Source organism: Bufo gargarizans, chromosome 6, assembly GCF_014858855.1.
Source record: "Bufo gargarizans isolate SCDJY-AF-19 chromosome 6, ASM1485885v1, whole genome shotgun sequence".
Classification (NCBI taxonomy): domain Eukaryota; kingdom Metazoa; phylum Chordata; class Amphibia; order Anura; family Bufonidae; genus Bufo; species Bufo gargarizans.
In genome coordinates this window covers 309,166,690-309,173,050 of record NC_058085.1, presented here as the reverse complement: position 1 = coordinate 309,173,050, position 6,361 = coordinate 309,166,690, and positions in this window count along the sequence as shown.

The window sequence follows — 6,361 nt, the reverse complement described above, 5'->3', positions numbered from 1 at the left end:
GGGGATCAGTGGGGGCTCCAGGGTTTAGAACCCCACGGATCACTTAGTTATCTCCTATCCTGTGGATAGTGGATAACTAGAAAAGTGGACACAGGTCCTTTCACAGGCGAGCATTTCTATTTTAGTTTGACACATATTTTGGGACAAATGTTTTATTTTTGTTATCTTTATTTTTTTATACCCAAAGAAAACCTTTAAGGATAGAGAATGTGAAAAGGTCCAACAGTTATGACACAACAGGTGATAAGTGTCTGATTGATGGGGGCCTGACTGCCGGGACCCCCATGATCAAGGGAACATGGTCTTAAAACTCTTGTATACATAGATTGGCAGTAATGTAATTGAATGTCTCAGGACCCCTTTTTTCATTATCAGTGGGTGTTCCAGCAGTTAGACCCCAGCAATCTGATGTTTATCACCTATCCTGTAGATAGGCAATAGGTCATTATGGTAGGACAACTCTTTTAATGTAGATTAAGTACAATATGAGGAGGTTAAGATTTGGTAAATTTCATGCAAGACATTGATGCTTAAAGGGATTAAAGGGTTTGTCTCACTTCAGTAAATGGCATTTATTATGCAGTTAATACAAGGCACTTAGTAATGTATTGTGATACTCCATATTGCCTCCTTTCCATCACATTATACACAGCACGTATCCATGGTTACGACCATTTTGCTGTGAATGTCTGCCATCATACTTCATCTTTAATATTTCTGTTATCACTGTAAGTGCTGTGGGGTTTTGCTCTGGTAGACAGGATAGCGGACGCAGTATAGAGGCAATCACAAAGTCTTTAAGTTAAACAGTTCAGTGTTTATTCACACATAAGGAAAAACAAAATGACTGTTCAGTCTTGGTGTTTCTTCACACCATGCAATGTCCATAGAACAAAATCTTCACCTGGTTAGCAGTTTTCCACCCGCAGTCAACAGCAGGCTTTAGGGGTCTGTTTCCCGGCATGCGGCTCCCAGCCCTTTAGCACGACACAAATTCACAGGTCCCAAAACACAGAGACTCCCCAGCTTCTCTGTAAAATGGAGTATAAACCACACCCAGCTGAGACTGCTGGCTGGGTTTTATATAAGCCAAAAAAGACCCGGCCTGCAGCGTGGGGAGCAGCCACCCACCCAGCACTTTGGCTACTCCCAGTAAGAGCCGGCCCAGATCGGCTTTACAGCTATACTAACAACAAACAGTGTCAGTCAGCACTAGCTGCCGCTGACACTTAAAACTATCGGCTCTTACCTCACCGAGGCCAGGAATCTCGGTGACACATACCTTCAATCAATGATGACCCCTTGCGCTTTCCTACAGTGCTTATGAACACGACCGTTGGATGTACATACAGACACAGAATGCACACAGAGTCTTTTTTTTTTGGGGCCCCATTGAAGTGAAGGGAACAGTACGGACATGGTTATAAAGGAAAATAATAGCATTCTTAACACAGAATGCTTAGTAAAATGTGGCTTGAGGGGTTAAAAAAAAACAAAAAAAAACCTCACCTCATCCACTTGATCGCGCAGCCGGCATCTTCTTCTTTCTTCTTCCTTCAGAACCTGCAAAATGACCTCTGATGACGTAATCGCAGGTCCCGCTGAATGAAGATAGAAGGAGGTCATCAAAGGTCCTTTTGCAGGTCCTGGAAAAAAGAAGAAAGAAGACTATGCCGGCAACAAGTGGATGAGGTGAGTTAATTTATTTATTTTTTAACCCCTCAAGCCACATTTTTGTAAGCATTCTGTATTAAGAATGATATTATTTATTATTTTCCTTATAGAACCATGTTATAAGGGAAAATAATAAAATGAATCAGTGAAGAAGTCCGGGTTCGGGTCTGGGTACCACATTCAGTTTTTTCTCACGCGCGTGCAAAACGCATTACACTCGCGTGGAAAAAACTGAACAGCGGAACGCAATCGCAGTCCAAACTGACTGAAATTGTGTGCCTACTCGCACGATTTTCCCTGAACACACATGCATTGCATCCGGCCCTCACCCGCGACGCCCGTGTTAAAGAGGCCTTAGGGATACTTGAGGGCTAGCGTTGAGATTCACTGGTCTAAATAGTATATTATATTTAAAACAGGAAGGTAAAATAATCCACGGCACTCACCGGCCTTCATTTAATCCATTAATTGTGTGAAACCAAAAGTGCACAGTGCATAAGGAAAAAAATCGCATATAGCAGATGACCACCGGCCTAAGACAGTTTTTACGTTGTCTTGAATGCAAATATGAATGCAGGGGTTTCTGAGCCTCCTATATTGATGACCTATCCTCAGAATAGGTCATGAAGATGTGATCGGTGGTGGTCTGACTCCTGGCACCCCTGCCGATAAGCTGTTTGTAGAAACCACGCTGCTCTGGTGAGCTCTGTGGCCTCTTTGCAGCATACCAAGCACATTGCTGTTCCTTGTATAGTGGCTGTGATTGGTATTGCAGCTTAGACCCATTCACTAAATGGGGCTGAGCTGCTCCTAGGCCATGTTACTAATGAACCTGACGTCACTGGCCTAAGAAGAGGCCGAGAATCTCACTGGGAGTCGGACTTCAAAGGATCAGATTTTGATGACATATCCCGAGGATGGGCCATCAATATAAAAGAACCAGAAATCCCCTTTAAACTGTGAACTACTGTGCAAAATGGCAGCACTATACATTTATAGCTAGAGTAACAATGCTGTCATATCACAGCACCGTGTGTTTATAGATAGCATGGAATATTACAGCGGAAAATGATTTATTTCCACAAATCAATATTAGTATATTAAATGCTTTAGATTATATATATATTTGAAATATTAGTGCAACATTGTCAGAGTGCTCTCATTATATATTAAAGCTTAGCTATGTTCTAATACTTGACAAATTTAATACAATCCTAAATTTGAGCATGTCAATGTAGCAGAGCGGAATTTACTACTTTGTGCATCATATACATTTTTATTTATTTGCATAAAGTGCATTCCTGTGGAAAACAATGAAGGTAATACATCATATCACCATGAGTTGTGTGCAATTTAAGTATATACGTTTTTCTATAGTTTACCTACCATTTGGTGGTTTGGTAGAGGCAGAGTTTATTAACAAAATGATTGTTATAGAGTACCTATACTCTAGCTACAAAAAAATCACCCCTTGAAGAGATATTTTAGATATAATTCAGCCTGAAGAGTCTAACAACCTACATTTCTCTGTACATGCTGTGTGTCCTGACTAGGGTTGCCACCCATACGGGAATGACCCGGACAGTCCAAGTTTGTAATGCTGTGCCCGGGTACAAGCCTTTCTCAGACCCGGGCACAGGATTCATTTCAAACTGCAGACTTGCTAGCCGGACCTCATCTGACAGCTGGTGGTGAGTGGCGGCGGGCGGTGATGAGCAGCGGCAAGTGGTTATGACCGTGAGCGGCCGGCGTGTCAGTCAGCGGCGCCGGCGGCCGGCGATGAGGTCAGGTGTCAGCAGCGGACGATCAGCTGAGCCTGTCACTGCCGGCGCGGCGAATCCGATCAGCCTGTGACATCCTAGCCCAGGGCGACGCTGTCTTCAGACACTTCCTCCCTCCCTCTCCTTCTCTCTGCTAGTGAGAGGAAGTGACATCAGAGAGAGAGAGGGAGCGTGGGAGAAATCATTCTCCGGCAGCCTGCACGTGGAGCAGCTGCTCCAGCAGTTTCTCTTCTTCTTTTCGTCTGGGAGTCGAACTCTACGACTAATGCCGTGACTGCCGTCCTTCTCCACACACCTGGACCTCTGAAGCTTAACTTCTAAAAAAGGTATTTAAAACATTTGAAGTGTTTAATAAAAAATATTAATTGGAAGGGGGAGGGGGGCGGCGGGCACGGCACTTGTTAGTATTGCAGATAAAACATGCCCCCATAAAAAAATGCCACAGTTAACCAGTGACATGTTTTGTAGGGGCATCTTTTATGTGCAATAATACATATCGTCCAATACAGACATCCAAATTTCATGTTAGTGCAAAATCCATTTTATTGATAGTTGTCGTCCAATCGACAAGTGCTTTTGGGGCCGTGCAGCGTCCCCTTCATCAGGCCCAGAAATGCGCTTGTTGTTTCAATGACAACTTTCAATAAAATGGATTTGCACTATAGATGTACTGAACTCAGTGGCGTAACTACCGGGGAAGCAGGGGAAGCAGCCAAGGGGGCCCGGCGCCCCAAGCAGCGTGTGTGACAGTTTATTTTCAAGTTAGATAAATATCGTGTTCAGGGCCCCTTCACAGCCGCTAGAGTGATCTAATTTTACTGTCTGCTAAAAGTCTCCTGGTCTGGGATTCGAACCCACAACCTCCAATCTATAAGTGAATCAGTGGCAAAGCATTTACCCTCACAGCCATAAAGGCTGCATTACAACTGACTGTAAAAAAAAAAAAAATACATCTATACACATGACAGCTGCCCAAACACACCTAGCACTGCTATATCTGTATATGACAGCTGTCCCTGCACATTCAGCTCTGCTACATCTCTATATATGAACAGCTGCCATGTGTATAGATGTACACTTAGCCAGCTATAACAGTAGAAGTCTCATATTTTTTAACTCAGCCTCAAGGCAGCTCTTATGGTCTAGTGGATAGCTGCTCTGCCTCTGAAGCAGAAGGTCCTGGGTTCGAATCCCAGCAGACTCTTTTCTGAAATACAAGCACTGACTCCATATAAGGGCATACAGGGCGGGACAGAATACAAGGCGGGACACAGGAAGAGGCTGCATCGCATCGCATCGCTGACATGGAGGTAAGTAGAAGTGTTTATTATTTTTTTTTAATACCCGACTGTTACTGCCATGGGGGAGCGGAAGGCACCTGATACTGGCACATGGGGGGAGGGGGGTTGGCACCTGATACTGGCACCTGGGGGGGGGGGGGTTGGCACCTGATACTGGCACATGGGAGTGGGGTTGGCACCTGATACTGGCATGGGGGGGGGGAGGGAGAGAGGCACCTGATACTGGCATTGGGGGGGGGGGGGGGGGAGAGAGGCACTTGATACTGGCACTTTTTTTGTGGTGGTGGTGGGGGGGGGGGGGAGATGGCACTATGATACTGGGACATAGGGGGGGGGGGGGAGGCACCTGATACTGGCACCTGGAGGGGAGAGGGGGGGTTGGCACTTGATACTGGCACATGGGGGGGGGGGCACCTGATACTGGCACATAGGGAGGGGGGAGGGAGAGAGGCACTTGATATTGGCACTTTTTAGTGGGGGGGGGGAGATGGCACTATGATACTGGGACATGGGGAGGAGAGAGGCACTTGATACTGGCACATGGGGGGTGGGAAGGAGAGAGGCACTTGATACTGGCACATGGGGGGAGATGGCACTATGATACTGGGACATGTGGGGGGGGGAGAGGCACTTGATACTGGCACATGATAGGGGCACTTACTGGCACATTATTGGGGGGCATTATGGGGGACACTAGGCCGGCAGCCTATCAGAGGCCGGACACTGAGCGGCATCTACTGGGGCACTATATATGGGGCATTTTATACTGGTACATTTTGGGGGGGCACTAGCAGGAAGGGGGGAGAGGAGCACTATGGGGGAAGTTACTGGGGGCACTATATAGGGGTATTTTATACTGGCACATTTTTTGGGGCACTATGGGGACATTAGCTCAACTGGGGGCATTACAAGGGGGTATTTTTTGCACTGTCACATTATAAGGAGAATTATTACTACTGGGGGGGGGGGCATTATGGTGGGTTTTATTACTGCCCCATGGTATGACCCCCTAGTAGCGGCACCAGCCTCTCCCTGCTCTGCTATCCCTCTGCCCCTTCTCCAAATCCTTATTATAAAATCTTTCTCATTAGGATAAAACACAACATCAGCTCCGCCGAGCCCCCGGCCAAAGTGTGGAAGTGGTGTCCGAGATCCCCAAGGACCAAGCCATGTAACTGTAAGTGTTCATGTGGAGTATGTTTATGTTATACACATATAGCCTACACTGTGCCACACAATATACAGTATACCGCTACACTGTGCCACACAATATACAGTATACCTCTATACTGTGCCTCACAATGTACAGTATACCGCTACACTGTGCCCCACAATATACAGTATACCGCTACACTGTGCCACACAATATACAGTATACCTCTACACTGTGCCTCACAATATACCGCTACACTGTGCCACACAATATACAGTATACCGCTACACTGTGCCTCACAATATACCTCAACACTGTGCCACACAATATACAGTATACCGCTACACTGTGCCTCACAATATACCTCTACACTGTGCCACACAATATACAGTATACCGCTACACTGTGCCACACAATATACAGTATACCTCTATACTGTGCCACACAATATA